A 16,171-nucleotide genomic window follows, 5' to 3' on the forward strand; every position below is an offset into this window, starting at 1 on the left:
TTGAGGTATTAACCAATGTGTCTTTTATGCATTTTCTATACCCCGGTCCATTTTCTTGTGGTGCAGATGTAGCACAGCAGAGATTTAGAAACAAAGAAAAGAATTGATTCTTGATGTATAGTTTTCAAAATGAACTTTAAGAACTCACAACAGAGACAATAGTTTTAAAGAAGCAGCATGGGTTTTCATAAGTTTCAATGCAACATAAATGATAGATTTGGAAGCAGGACTAGCTGTATAATTTGTGGAGCTTGGAAATAAAAAGAGCGGTTAAGGTACTAGAATATGAAGATGTTCCCTTTCTTCTGTAGTGTGTCTCTGAACTTGTGGTGTGGGATTTTTCATTTATTTAATGTCATTCTAAGTTAAAAACATGGAAAATTTAATTTATTAGCTTGACTTTTATTCATTTTTATATTGTGCACTACCAGTTTTAAGTGCAAATATAAGAGCATTTACTTTATATGTGGAATCACTGAAATTATCCAGTTCATATTTCATAGTTTGTACATGCATATGTATTTTGTTCTTACAAGAACATTGGAAACACTGCACAACCAGCTCAATTGCTTTTATTCCTTGATATGTAACCATTCTACCAACACTCTATCTTCAGCTTAGTGATGAGCAAGGAACAGCTGAAAGGAAAAAGAACTATACATTGCCCAATATTTCCCATTCCTTCTATGTCTTCATGTTCAGCATATGTGATTTAGCTAATACAGGGAAATATAACAAGTAAGAAAAGATACATAATCCATTTCCCTGGTCATTCACATTTTTTAGAATGCCATTGCCTTTTTCTTTTCTGCATTCAAACAAGTTCTGGTTTGAATGGAAAACATGACCTCTCAGGGCTGTCAGCACCCCCACTTAGCAATCAAAGATGAAACACACATGTCACTGAACCGCCAAACATTGTGAGACAACCAGCATTCTGGGCTCGTGGGGCAGCAAGGAACAGTAGATGTACAGCTGATGAATATCTCCTCTGCTCATGCACCATTGTCCCAGCAGACATCACCTACAAATCATAGGTTCAAAAGTAAAATCAAGACTTTCAAGACAGCACAGCAGAGTATTAAACCAAACCTGGGCCCTTCTGAGTGTAAGACCCTGTACAATTGCAAGGGTGGCACATCTGTGATGCTAGCCATGTTTGGAAGAACAAATGAAGAGCCAGGCTACCCAGCTACAGACAAGATAATGATGCCCTGGACTGAGGGTGGGAGAGAAAGCCAGGGACTCTAGATACAAATGCATCTCTGAGAAATGGGGTTCTGAGTCATGATCTTGGGTTCAACACTCCCATCTACCCATCAGGTCATGCCCTAGAAACCCCTAAGACGTTGGAAATGAAAGCAGGAAAGAGCTACTGTACCTTGCTGCCAAGGCCTTATGTAATCCATTGAAACCTTGGAAAATATAGAAAATCCCAAAAAAATAATTAAACTATCTGTAATTCTACCATTCAGAGAGAGTCATTGTTAAAATTTTGCTTCATAAGTGATTTGAAATGTATTTACACAAAATTTGTAAATGTAACAATATATGGTAATAATTTCTCATAATACTGCATGTGCTTCTAGAAAATGATTTTTAACTCAACATTGCTTTTTAAGGTGAGTATTTGGTGGTGGTTTGTACAATGAATTCTGGAGGAAACAATCTGACAACAGAAAGCCTAGTCAGGAGAGAAACACAAGAATCCAAGAGGGGAACTCTGGAGGTTTGCAGTGGAAAGAGGCAGGAAAGGACTGGATGGGGCTTAAAAAGATAGTGAAAAAAGCAAGTCACCAAAGCTTCTATCTATATATAGTTCAAAAGCAGACAAAATTAAACACCGTGTTATTCAGTAATATATATGCAGGCTGTAAAACTACATAGAAAGATGAAATCCAGGATGATAGCTCCTGGGGTGGCGCCAGGGAGGCAAACGTGTTCAGAAATGGGCTCACAGTGGCTTCTAAGGGGCCAGTAATGTTCTATTTCTTAAGCTGGGTGGAAGACACATGAGTGTCGATTTATGATTATTTTTTAAACTGTACACTTTCAGTTAATATACTGTTTTGTGTGCATGATATAATATAGGCCTATATATCTTAGGCCAATTCCAAAAGAAAAGGTTTTCCCCAGCATCAGTCTCTGTATCCTGAGGTTTTGCCCAGATAGGTTATAGAAACTGAGGCTCTTCCAGAAAAACACCCAACTTCTTCACCACCCACATAATTTAATCTTGTTGCTCTTAAGTAGCTGACTGGAGTATATTTGTCTGAAAGGTTATGTCTGAGCTGAGACCAGCACCAATTCAGGAATGCACTAGAATATAGATACACAGACATACATGGATACACAGCAGACCTAACCATGTGTGGCCAGGACTGGAAAAGCTTTCTGCTCTGCAAGTGTCTTCCTTGTAGCATGAACAGCAGGTACATAGCATGCTTTACCAGCTTCAGGACAGCCACCCCAAAACAAATCTAGGATATGGAAGGGGAGGAGTAGCTGTCAAGTATGTTATGAAGTCCTCTTCAGGTTATAGCACATCTGCAGGATCCTCAAGGACAGGTATATTGTGATCTTGCCTTTCCCATATCCCAACTGGGTAGACATGCTACATGAGATACTTTCAGCAGCCTTACAAACATTTCTTATTCTAATATACAGAATATATTTTATTCTAATATATGAATATTGCATATGCTATATATTATATTAAATATATATATGTATATATATCACTGACACCTCAAAGCCATGATTATTGCTTAGAGCAAAACTAAACTGAAGTAGAGAGCAAAGGTAGCCTGAATTAATGTTTTTAAAAGCTTTCAAAAAAAAAAGGTCCCTATTAATAGTATAGCTCGTACAAAGAGAGAGAGTACTAATCATGAAAGTGGTCCACTTTGGTGGAAAGTTTGCACAGGGCTTTTGTGGTTCTTAAGAAAGTGGAATATGGGCAGTGAGCAGCCCTACTCTATGACCCTAAACACAACTTGCGACCCAAGAGACTATTGTAAATCTCTTCCCATTCCAATAATAAATCTATTTTGAGCTCTGCCAGGCTCTGGTAAAGTGCTCTGTGTACATTAGCTCATATATACATACACTCAAAATATTTCCATTTATTCAAAGATATCCCTCCTCATCTTCTTCCTCTTTGTCTTCATCAAAATCTTCATCACAGGGCATCAGTGCTAGGTCCTCTGAATGGAGACACCCTGGCAGCATCAATCCTGTACCCTTTCCTATTGCACTGAAGAGTAACAACACTAATTTATGTAAACTTATGGAAGAAGCACCTACAATGAAAATGAAAACGAATCATTCGGCTTATTTCTGGCATGACTCCTGTAGTGCACAACCCTTTTTCTATCTCAATGCCTGTGTTTTTTCACTTTTGTAACAGGCAGAAGCACTCTGTACACATTACCTCACTGGAATATTTTGGAATCTAACTACTTGATCGCTAGTACAGAAAGCCATTGTAGGAAATGTGAATTCTGATAAACAGGTCTTTGTTTTAAGTTACACTCTGGTGTAACATAAAATTGATGTTATGAATTTTTTTACATAATTATTTTATAATGGATACTCAGTAGACCTTTAACTCTGCCATTACTTCCATTCATAACATGTCACAAGAATAGAGGAAAAAAATATGAACAACAGTATGCTTTTTAAAATGCTGTTAACACAGGTCTACCAAGCTTTGAGCAAAGGATTTCTATGGTGATTCATAGATTAGGTCCAGCTAGGTTGAGAGTGCTGAGAAAGAACAATACGAAGGTTCCTCAAAAAACTAAAAACAGAACTACCATATAATCCAGCAATCCCGCTACTAGATACCCAAAATAAAGGAAATCAGTATCTCAGTGAGATATCTGCCCTCCCATGTTTATTGCAGCACTATTCACAATAGCTAAAATTTGGAAGCAACCTGAATGTCCATTAACAGATGAATGGATAAAGAGAATGTGGTACATATACACAATGGAGAAGTATTCAGCAATAAAAAAGAATGAGATCCTGTCATTTTCAACAAAATGGATGGAACTGAAAGACATTGTGTTAAGCGAAATAAGCCAGACAAACTAAGACAAACTTCACATGTTCTCACTCATTTGTGGGAGCTAAAAATTAAAACAATTGAACTCATGGAGATAGAGTTACCAGAGGCTGGGAAAGGTAGTCAAGGATGGGGGAAGTGGGGATGGCTAATGGGTACAAAGCTAGAGTTAGAATGAATAAGATTTGGTATTTGATAGCACAACAGGGTGATTACAGTCAACAATAATTCACTGCACATTTAAAAATAACTAAAAGAGTATAATTGGAATGTTTCTTTTAGTATAAACTAAAGAAAGTTAAGTGCTTGAGGCATACCCTATTTACCCTGTTGTGATTAGTATGTATTGTATGCCTGTATCAAAATATTTCATGTACTCCATAAATATATACACCTACTGTGTACCCATAAAAAAATTTTAAAAAGCATGCTAAGGATGAAAGATTAGCTTTGTTTGTTTCCCAGTAAACTTCTCTAAAATAATAATCCCAAAACAGAACTTCTACAAATATTGAGTGTTCAGTATGTACCCTCAGGCCTCCACAGACAAGCAAAAGAAGAAACTGAAGATTTCCCTCCAAAGATTAACTCAACTATAAATTAAAGAGAGATCTGCCATATGTGCCTAAATTTAGAAAAAACATTAAGAGTATTTCTAATTAAAAAAAAATTAATAGATGATACATACTCAATTCCAAGATACAAAAGGATAGATCATGGAAAATAATTTTCTCTCCCATCCTAGCCTCTCAGTTACCTCCCAGAAGGCAAACATTGTTACAGGTTTCATATATATAATTTGAATATATATACAAGTTCATATATACCATGTATATTTATTTTTCTCATGTAAATCATAGCAGTTTATATTGTTTCTGCACCTTTCTTTTTTCAGTTAACAATATCTTGGAGACACTTCCCTATCAGTACAAAAAGGGATTGTTTTAATCTTCTTCAAGGCCACATGACAGTTCATTATATAGATGTACCATGATTGTGGGACATTAATATTGTTGCTGACCTTTTGCTAGTACCCACATTGCAACAACCAATGATTTCACATGTGGGTACTGCATCTGTAGCATGAAATTCTAGAAATGAAATGACTGGATCCAAGGGTAAGTGCAATTGCCAAATTGTCTTTCATGAGGTCCTACCATCAAATGGGTGTTTTATAACGCACTGTAACAATTGCTATTGTGGTTATTCTTTAAGGACTCATACAGCGCACAGTACTGTCCTCAGCAAAACCACGTAATAATGCTGTTTTTACAGAGACCCCCCACTTCATAGACTAGGTATTAGCAAGAACAGTACATTGTATGCTACTCTACTTAATTTTGTGGTTATAGAATAATTGGCATGGTAACCAAGCCATGGTTTAGCTAGGCTTTTAAAAACAAACCTGTATCTATGTATATATATCCAATCCTTTTTCTTAATAAATCTAAAAGGCAGTCGACTCTGGAGTATGTGGACTTTAGAAAGTGAAACTGACTACAAACCAAGATGAAAGATAATCAGGCTTCCTCTTCAGTGCTGACTGCAGCAGACCAACCAAATTATAAGAAATAAATGGCCCTTAAAAAAATTCCCCGTTTTAATTAATGCAAATGTTAACGTGACTAGGTAAGAATTACGTTTAATCACCTATAATTACACGGTTTGTGTACAGCTAAAAGTACAAAGTCAGTATCCGAAAGCCACAATTAAACAACAACAACAACACTAAGACAAACTTTGCTTTTGTTTGAAATGGGCAATATTTTTTCTTTACATGCTCTCTCTTCCCGAATAAATTCTACGTTTCGAATTGCTAGGGTTCCGCAGATACAGAAAGCCAGCTAGAAGCAATCCTTGCCTGAATTCGATGGGTTTACGTCTTAATCAGCTTGAGCAAACTTGGCGAATATTTCATGAACTCACAAGAGACGAATTTGACATATTTAGAAGGGATGTAAAATAAAGTCGTGTAGGGTTTAAAGCTTTAGAAAATTGGGGAATTCTTTGGCCCAAGGAGAGATTATTAGACCTGCAATTAATAGTTGGAATTACAAAGGGATACACAAAATTGAATTCTTCCCGATCATTGTGTATTAGCATCTCCCATTCTAGGTAGGATTTTTCATTCACGATGAAGGCAAGGAGAGGGAGGGCGAGCTAGGTCTGCGGTCGGAGGAGTGTCTATAAATAGAAGGTGAAGTGTTCTAATACCGACAGGGTGCGTCATAGCGTCCCTCCCCCGAGCCGAAAGCACCCAGGCAGCCCGCGAGAGCCACTGCGCGGCACCGGGACGCCCGCCCGGCTTCCCGCTCCTCGCTCTGGCCCGCGCCCAGCTCCCTCCCAGGAGCTGGAGACCGGCAGGCAGCGGCCCGAGCCCAGGGTTGCGTTAGACCCACTCCCGGGCGCACGGTCTTCAGCAAAGGGCAGGCGGGGCGCGAAGGACCGAGGTGCCCTTGCTCGGGTGGCAGCCGATCGCCGCCTCCCGCATCCCCCGGCTACCTCCCCCGTCCGGTCCCACCCTCCTCCCTGCCCGCGAAGGGAGAACAATAACCCGAGCGTGCCTGGGAAGCGGAGACACTGGGAGGCGGGCAGACAATGCGAGGGAGTTGCGAGGGGGCAGCCCCAGCGCACCGCGCGTTCCCGCTGTGTCCCAGCCACGCCCAAGGGCTTGGCCTGGGGCGAACGGGCCGCGGGGGCGCAGTAAGAGGCTACGTGGAAGATAATTTAGGTCTCTTGAAATTTAAAATCTCACAGCGTCTGTTCAAGGCCGGGGAGAATTTCCTCTAGTCTAGATAGAACATCAGCAGTTGGTTAAAATACACACAGACATGTGTGTATTTGGGTCCTTTTCTATTTTGGATCTGTATCTCTAAAGTCACTTTTGGAATTTCCATAAGCCTGCCTTTTTGTAAACAGATTGATCTGGGATTCCCCCACCCCGATTCCTGTCTTACGCTGCTTATTCTTCCAGCTTGACCCTGTCCAGGTATCCCTCCCTCTCTCCCTCCCTTCTCCCTACACACATACATTTGCCCCAGTTTGCACCTGTTTTTTTTTTTTTTTTTTTGGTGCTGCAAGTCTTTCTCCCTTTTGATTGGCGCTTTCTTTGGGTTCTTCTGCTCTTTTCAAAGTGCTGGTTTTATTTCCATCCCTCTCATAATCTATCTTCTCCAATTAATTTTCTTTTTTTTTTTTTTTTTTTGTCACAAGTAACTGTATTTGCATGATTTTTTCTTCCTACTGCCATAAGTTCTGTCTCCAGCGTCCCTGGGGGTGGCGGGGACAAGAGAATTTCATTGCATTTTATCTGAGGGAAATAAAGTGTTGTAGTTCCACTTTCAGGGAGCCAGGGATACTGGGGTTTTATATTTATTTATGGTCCAAACCATCTTAGCTGAATAAATCACAAACCTCTGTAATGTCTGGGGTGCTTGGGTGCTTTCTTACAATAAACAGGCATGCAGGAAATGCATGGCGGTGGGGGAAGTATTTTCAAATTAGGTCTCCACATAGGGATTTTACAACATCTGCTTATTATTATTATTTAGAGATGGGATCTCACTATGTTGCTCAGGCTGGTCTCCAACACCTGGCCTCGAGGGATCTTCCCAACTTGACCTCCCAAAAGTGCTGTGATTACAGGTGTGAGCCAGCATGCCACCCTCCACTTATCTTAAAGCAAAATTTTGATTATATAGTATGTGAAGTAAGGAGACTGGCGTATTTCATTCACCCATGAAGTGCCATCTCCTTGATCTCATTTTTTGCATTTGTCCTCATCTGCGGAATGTCTGGCCACTTTGCTGTTTCCACTGAGTGTGGTTTAGAGTACAAAGTACAACCCTTTATCAACCAAGCAAATCAGAAATAGCTCCTGGTCATGGGACCCGAGAAAAAAATCAGGCAAAAGAATGGTTAACATTTTAACAAAAAGCATGGCTTTTGTGGCTAAAATATTTGGAGGTAAGAATGGGTGTGAGTGGTCCTGGGGTGAGGGGGCGAGGTAAGAGTGGGGGTTGTGCAATTATGATAAATATCTAGGAGGCAGTTCTCTTTGCCAGGGCTGACCCTCAGGTTGGGCAGGGCCTGGACATAGCACAGATCACGTTTCTCTGCAAGCGATACCAGATAGAAATGAATGTGGTACAGCCATGACAGAAAAACCAACAACCAATGGCAGCAATGACAACATGCAGAGATGAGGAAGAGTGGTCCAGTTGAGGAGAGAGGAGTGCAGGGTAACTGACAGGTTTGTCTTTGTGGGCACCAGCTGTGGATCAGGGGCCCTTCCTCCATCCTGCCACCACTTCTGCCTGCCTGAGTTACCAAACCTGCTTTCTGCCAGCCAGGACCTAGATTGAAGGGGGATCAAGAACAAGCTATAGGTCATGAGCAATCCTAGTCCCACATGCCAGCTTCACACCCTTCAAAACATTGTAAATATTTGGGTGTCCAAAGGCCAGGTTCTAGCCAGCAGGGTTAAGACTCTAAAATAATAATCATATTGTATCAGTATTGAAATTTATTTTATGCTAGGTAAATTTATTTTATGCTAGGTACTCTGCTATGTGATTTAACACAGTATCTCACTTAATCTATGTGCTTTAATCTCAGTATCTCATTTAGTAACAAGAGGACTTTGAGATATGCTCTTATTTTACACATGGGAAAACCAAAGCACAGAGTAGTGATTAAGGGTTTATTTGCCTTTGGTCACAAGGCTAATGAGCAGTAGACCAGGACTCAAACCCTTGTCTAGCTCCAAAGCCTGTAATATGAACCCCTCTGAATAAGGAGGAGATAAAGGCCATTCCCAAACACGAGGACCTGAAAACTCATCCTCTAGTGAGGGACAGTTGCAGTAACTCTCCTTATTTATCACTTAGGGGCCCAGGTCTGTGTTTACAGAGGTCTACAATTCTGCCAAGAGAGCACTATGACAATCACCTTTTTCCTTTGGAACTTGATTCAGGTCCTTTTAAGGAGAACCTGTAAACCTGAAAGAGCAAGGATTTCTGAGAGGACCCTAACCTGTCCTAAGCTGTGCTATCAAGTTTGGGGAGCAAAGCCTTTATCCACACAGAGCAGGAGAGTTGGCTTTTTCCAGCAGCAAGAGAGCAGATCCATTACCAGGATCAGTTGCAGCAGCAGCAGCAGCAGCTGTCAGCAGTGATGAGGCAGGCCCCGAGCAAGACGCCGCAGCTTGGGCAGCGGTGGCAAAAGATCAGGGTGGGGAGCAGTACAGTTGTAGTGGGAAGAGCTTTGATCAGAGACAGGTTGGCAACAGTCCCAGAGATGAGCCAACACTTAGGTCAGCAGACATCGGAGGAGTCCCAGACCCTACCAGGTTGAGTGCAGGCAGCCACAGGCTGGAGGTGTTTTTCTAGAAAAGAACAGTAGAACTGCAGTACTTAACAAGGACTCTGGAGCCAGCCTGCCTGCATTCACACCCTGCCTCCATCCCTTCCCCACTCTGTGACCTTAGACAAGTTCATTAACCTCTCTGCGCATCAGTTTTCTTATCTGCAAAATGGAGATAAAAATGCCACTGATACCTCCCTCATAGGGCTGCTGTAAGGGCTAAATGAGGGAAGGCTCACAAAGGACCATCTTGGGCACATTGTAAGTCCTATCTCAGTGTAAGGTGTTCTTATGATAATTATTCAGCATGAACAGGCTGAGCCCCCTGGAACTGACAGGGTAGGAGGGCAACAGGGAGAGTCCCACTTAGGGTGTCCATTCCCCTAGTAAGAAAACAAAGCAAAACCAGATAACAGACCGGTGGAGTTGGAACTCCAACAAAAGCCTGGGTAGAAGTTTAAGTGTAGTGTAAGACCCTAATTCCTCCCCACCCACTCCACCCTAGCCCCTGTCTTTTCTGTGCTGAAGACTCTGCAATGCAAATTCCACAGAATGAACAGCAGTGTGGGTGGGTAAACCAAGCATTGGACTAAAGTGCTAGAAGAGTTGAGTTTAAGTACAGGTTGTACCCTTGAGTAAGTCACTTAACTTCTTTGAGCTTCAATTTCCACATTTGTAAAATGAATTAGGATGAACTCTGGGGTTGGGATGGATCTTCCCATCCTTCCCTTCTTTGGAAACTGTTTCTCTCCAGCCCCCAGCTATTGGAATTATCGTTTTCTTACATGACTCCATCCCCCTGGCCACAGTTGATTGGTCCATGAGTGGGCACCTGACACAAGCTGGGCCAATCAGAGGCCTTCCCTGGGATTTTGTTTTGTTTTGTTTTGAACTGGTACTGAGTAAAATCAGCACCTCTGCTGTGGTGAGTCTGTAAAAGTAGGTAGAGTGGGGCTCAGGACCATTTGGCAGCCCTGTTTTCACCCTGTGAAGTTTAAGAAGCAAACATGCAGTGAAAAGCAGAGACAAGAGATAGGTCCTTCTGATGGCACTGGTATCAGGTGTTTCTGAGACCCACTTGTACCCTTGCCTTGCCTGCAGTTAAGTGAGACACTCAGATGTCCTTCCAATTGATTCACTCCTTTTGCCTAAGCTCAATCAAGTTCGTTTTCTGTCACTTGCAAAATCCTGATTGACACAGACTAGTTTATTTCTAAGATACCTTGAACTCTAAATGTCTATGATTTATATAAAAAATTAATGAATGGTGTTCAAATAGAACTATGTCTCTGAACTGTGGATATTCATGTGAAATAATCAAAGGTTTGTTAAAAAGCTCTCATTTAACTCACTTAAAAGGGTAGACTAGGTTAAAGATGACCTCTAGTCTTTTATTGTATCTAAATGAAAGAAATAAATAGGTCAAGAGCTGATGTTTTGGTGAACTGTGAGGAAATCAGCCATTAAGTTATAAAAATTGATTTCAAAACTGTTGACGTGGTGACCTGGTTTTGAAATTGAATTTATTTTTTCCTGTGACCAGTATAACACAAGAGGAGATTAGTAACTTTGGCTTGATGAAGACCAATAATTTAGAAAGGCTGGGTCACAATATGGGTATTTTGGCCTAAGTTACCTACATTGACTGTCTACACTGCATAATTAGTAATGAGTGAGTGAAATCTCTCTTTTAATTTAAATAGATAATGTAAATAGCTAGCTAAGTCTCCCACTTTTGGTTTCTACTCTAATCTATCCACCTGTCTGTGTATTATTAAAAATAACTTATATTTTAGCTTTTGGTACATAATTTTTATTTAGGTTTCTTGAGCATTTATGGATTTCAATATGTAAAATTTTACGTTTTTCCCATAGTAAAATAACTCAGTTATCTGATATCAATAAATCTTTCTATTTAATTTTTTTAAAAATCCTAAAAATGAGCCCCCAAAACCTTTCTATTTCTAATGACCTCTTCTCAGTATTAGATTTGAAATGTGTGCACATGTGTCTATACTTATATCTGTAATTGTGTCTCAATATTCTCATCCTACTATAGTAAATTCTTGGTAATTAGTGGTAGTGGGGGATGGTACTTTCATAGATAATGTTAATTGAAATCCACAGAAAATTGAGTTCTCATTTTTGCTGTTATTGTGATTTTAATCTCCTCCCCAGGGAGGAAAAAATCTTTAAACCAGAGTTGACATGAGTAGTAGAAAAATTAGCTATTTTAGGTTTCACCCACTCTTGGCCCACTTTTCTTAGTGAATGACCTTCTAAGATGTAAAACTGTAGGTAAATGAGAAGTGGGAAGGGGCAGGGGAGGCTGGAGATTGTATATACTATTACTGAAATGTTAATACATTTGAATAACAAAATATTGGTGATGTGGGCTAAACCTAGGATATAGTGGCATCTGTTTACTAGCCTCAGACTCCCAAGATCCTCATCTGGAGCAGCGCAGAAACCCAGCTCTCCACATCATCCTTACTTACAAGTCAGAGCCCATGTAGCTGTAACTACTTTTGCTTTCTTTCCACTTAATAACCCTTGTATAATCCTTCCATTCTGGGAATTCTTAACCAGCAGTCAGCTGTTCTCAGTGATCTAAACTGTATACAACACAACAACCCTGTCCACCTCTACTTTGCCTGTTACCCGTCTCCACCTTGAACTGCTCAGACACCTTCTCACTCTGCTCTGATGTCCCTCATGTCTTGGCCGCAGAGTGTCTTGCTCAGTTGACTATTTCTTGCCTTATGTTTTGGTACCATTTCATTACAGAGGATCACTGGAGGACGGATTTTCTAGGCGACAGCCCGTGGGCGGGGCCTGAGCAGGGAGCTCTTCCGGACTCATGACTGATCTTGGCTTTTAATCTTCTTTTGCTCTGACTACTGTGTATGGCCATGGGTGCCAATCAGTTGTGCCTGTCCTTGGTACAGTTCCTGTTTTTGCCCAGGACACTTTGGATCATTCTCAGTATGCTTTATCCACCCTTTCCTATTCACACAGCTAGAAACCCCCAGCTTTACCTTACAGGTAGAAATACGGCATACCTCAGAGATATAGCAGGTCTGGTTCCAGACCACTGCAATAAAGCGAGTCATACTAATTTTGGGGGGTTTCCCAGTGCATATAAAAGTTATATTTACACTATGCTTGATCTATTAAGAGTGCAATAACATATGTCTAAAAAACAATGTGCACACCATAATTTAAAAATACTTTATTGCTTAAAAAAACGCTATGATCATCTGCGCCTTCACTGAATCACAATCTTTTTTGCTGGTGGAGGATGCTGACTTGATATTGATGGCTGCTGACTGATCAGGGTGGTAATTGCTGAAGGTTGGGATGATTGTGGCAATTTCTTAAAATAAGAGAACAATGAGTTTGCTACATTGATTGACTCTCACTTTCAGGGAAGGTTTCTCGATAGCAAGCGATACTGTTTGAGAGCATTTACCCCTTTAAAAATTGCCGCCAGTTGTCTCAAACCCTGCCGCTGCTTTATCAACTAAGTTGATGTAATATTCTAAATCCTTTGTTATCATTTCAACAATATTCACAGCATCTTCACCAAGAGTAGATTCTATCTCAAGAAACCACTTTCTTTGCTTATCTGTAAGAAGCATTCATTCAAGTTTTATCGTGAGATTTTGGCGATTCAGTCACATCTTCAGGCTCCAGTTCTCTTACTATTTACATCACCTCTGCAGTTATTTCCTCCACTGAAGTCTTCAACTCCTCAAATTCAGCCATGAAGGCTGAAATCATCTTCTTTCAAACTCCCGTTAATGTTGATATTTTGGCCTCCTCCCATGTATCATGAATGTTCTTAATGGCATCTTGAATGGCTAATCCTTTCCAGAAGGTTTTCAATTTACATTGCTCAGATCCATCAGAGGAATCACTATCGATGGCAGCTATAGCCTTATGAAATGTATTTTTTTTAATATTAAGACTTGAAAGTCAGGCCAGGCATGGTGGCTGGTGACTATAATCCCAGCCTTTAGGAGGAAGCAGAAGGATTACTTGAGCCTAGGAATTTAAGACCAGCCTGGGCAACATAGGGAGACCCTGTCTCTACAAAAAATTAAAAATTAGAGCAATGTAGTGACACATGCCTGTGATCCCAGCTACTCAGGAAGCTGAGGTAGGAGAATGGCTTAGGCCCAGGAGGTTGATGCTGCAGTGAGCCATGATTGCACCACTGCACTCCAGCCTGGGTGACAGGGTGAGACTTGGTCTGAAAAAAAAAAAAGAAAAAGAAAGACTTGAAAGTCAGGATTACTCCTGGCTCCATGGGCTGAAGATGGAGGTTGTTTTAGTGAGCATGAAAACAACATTAATCTCTTGTACATCTCCATTGGAGCTCTTAAGTGACCAGGTACATTGTAAATGAGCAGAAATCTTGTTTTTTTGTTTTTTTGTTTTTTTCTCTTTCTCTGAGCAGTAGGTCTCAATAGTGGGCTTAAAATATTCAGTAAACCATGCTGTAAACAGATGTGCTGTCCTCTAGGCTTTGTTTTTCCACTTATAGAGCACAGGCAGAGTAGATTTGGCATCATTCTTAAGAGCCCTAGGATTTTCAGAATGACAAGTGAGCATTTGCTCTGACTTAAAGTCATCAGCTGCATTAGCCCCTAGCCAGAGTCAGCTTGTCCTTTGAAGCTTTGAAGACAGGCATTGGCTTTTCTCTAGCTATGAAAGCCCCAGATGACATCTTCTTCCAATAGAAGGCTGTTTTGTCTACATGGAAAATCTGTTGTTTAGTATAGACATTTTTATCAATGATCTGAGCTAGATCTGGATAACTCACTGCAGCTTCTCCATCAGCACTTGCTGCTTCACCTTGCACTTTTATATTATGGAGATGACTTCTTTCCTTAAATTTCATGAAACAATCTCTGCTAGCTTCAAAGTTTTCTTCAGCAGCCTTCTCACCCCTGTCAGCCTTCATAGAATTGAAGAGAGTTAGGGCCTTACTCTGGATTAGGCTTTGGCTTAAGGGAATGTTGTGGCTGGTTTGATCTTCTATCCAGACCACTCAAACGTTCTCCATGTCAGTAATAAATCTGTTTCACTTTCTTATCATTTGTGTCTTCATTTGAGTAGCACTTCTAATTTCTTCAATAACTTTTCCTTTGAATTCACAACTTGGCAAAAGAAGCCTTGCTTTCAGTATATCTTGGCTTTTGACGTACCTTCCTGACTAAGCTTATTCATTTTTAGCTTTTTATTTAAAGGGAGAGATATGTGACTCTTTCTTTCACTTGAACACTTTGAGGCATTTGTGGGGTTACTAATTGACCTAATTTTAATATTATTGTGTCTCAGGAAATAGGGAGACCCAAGCAGGGGAGGGGGGAGAGAGAGAGAGAGAGAGACAGGGGAATGGCTGTTAAGTGGGGTAGATCACTATAACAAATAGAATAACTATAAAACTTTTGAAATACTGTGAGAATTACCAATATGTGACACAAAGACACAAAGGGAGCACACACTGTTGGGAAAATGGCACTGACAGACTTGCTCAAGGCAAGGTTGCCACAAACCTTCAATTTGTAAAAAGATAAATAGAAGAAGCCAAAACCCTGTCTGCATCTACAGAGAATTACATATTCTCACTTTATACACAGATACAAATTCAATAGAGGAAACGGGGCACCCATGTATGTCAACCATGGCTCTCCTGTTTAGTTCACATTGAGCATGGGAAGACAGACAGTCAATAGACTAGTATAGCGATGGGCAAGTGGTGGCCTGCAAATCCTAAACAGGTGGGCAAACAAATTTCGAATAATCTGTGAAATGTGTTTTTACTGCAAGTTAACATACAATCACTACAATGATGTTAGCCAGGGGGCAGTGCCACTGGGTGTAGAGCTGTGTACAGTTTGCTGTCGATACATTAAATACTAAAGGAGTTACACCTAATACTAGAAGATGGGTAGATGCATGTAAATGTATGGCCAGGGAAATAAGCTTGTGATACCCCCGAGAAAACTGTAGATACTTTTACAGTTAATGTGAGACGTTGCTTTGTAATTACTTCTCACTTATTTAGTCCTGTTTTGAATCTTTCGGTCTCTTCCAGTGCACAACCAGATTTTCAGGAATTTGGAAATGTGTCATGAGCACACAAAAGACACTGGATTTGAACAAATGTGAGTAATCATATGGCATGGACTAAAACCATGTGAAACCAAGAGCAACAGCATTAAGATGGATGATGAGGAGCAAGGGAAAATGGAAATGGCGAGACTGTGGCCAGAGTTAGGCAGTGACCGTGGAGCCCTAAGGATGGGATATGTGCCTTTATAAAATGACACCAGAGCTCGCGCGCTCTCTCTCTCTCTCTCTCTCTCTCCAAGCAGGCACAAAGAAGGGGTCATGTGTGCGCATGCCTACCAGCCTGAAAGAGGCCTCACCCCAAACTGGCCATGCTGGCACCCTGATCTCAGACTTCCTATTCTAGAATGTTACGTAAGCCACCCAGTTTACAGAATGTTATTATTGCAACTTGAGCAATAATACAGGAGGGAAGACTTACAGTAGAGAGGGTAAACTGGGAAGGCTTCTAAGACCTCCTAAGTTGGACTTCCCTCCTCAGCTCTTAGCACCCAGCAGAACAGCCTCTGGAGTTACATGGAGACTCCAGTTAGAGAAGCTCTGTATGTGGCCCTGTATCAAGTAAAGGTCTTTATATTTTTCAAATGGATGAAGAGT

General features: G+C 40.8%; 1 long non-coding RNA gene across 1 annotated transcript in view; it reads right to left on the reverse strand.

The window, feature by feature from the left end:
• Positions 1–768: 768 nt before the first annotated feature.
• Positions 769–16,171, reverse strand: part of LOC111550596 — a 100,968-nt gene continuing 85,565 nt past the window's right edge. The window contains exon 3 of the long non-coding RNA XR_002734110.2: positions 769–1,024. This is a non-coding gene — a long non-coding RNA (uncharacterized LOC111550596). The remainder of the gene's footprint in view (positions 1,025–16,171) is intronic.

This window comes from Piliocolobus tephrosceles, chromosome 15 (assembly GCF_002776525.5).
Source record: "Piliocolobus tephrosceles isolate RC106 chromosome 15, ASM277652v3, whole genome shotgun sequence".
In the NCBI taxonomy this organism is placed as follows: Eukaryota; Metazoa; Chordata; class Mammalia; order Primates; family Cercopithecidae; genus Piliocolobus; species Piliocolobus tephrosceles.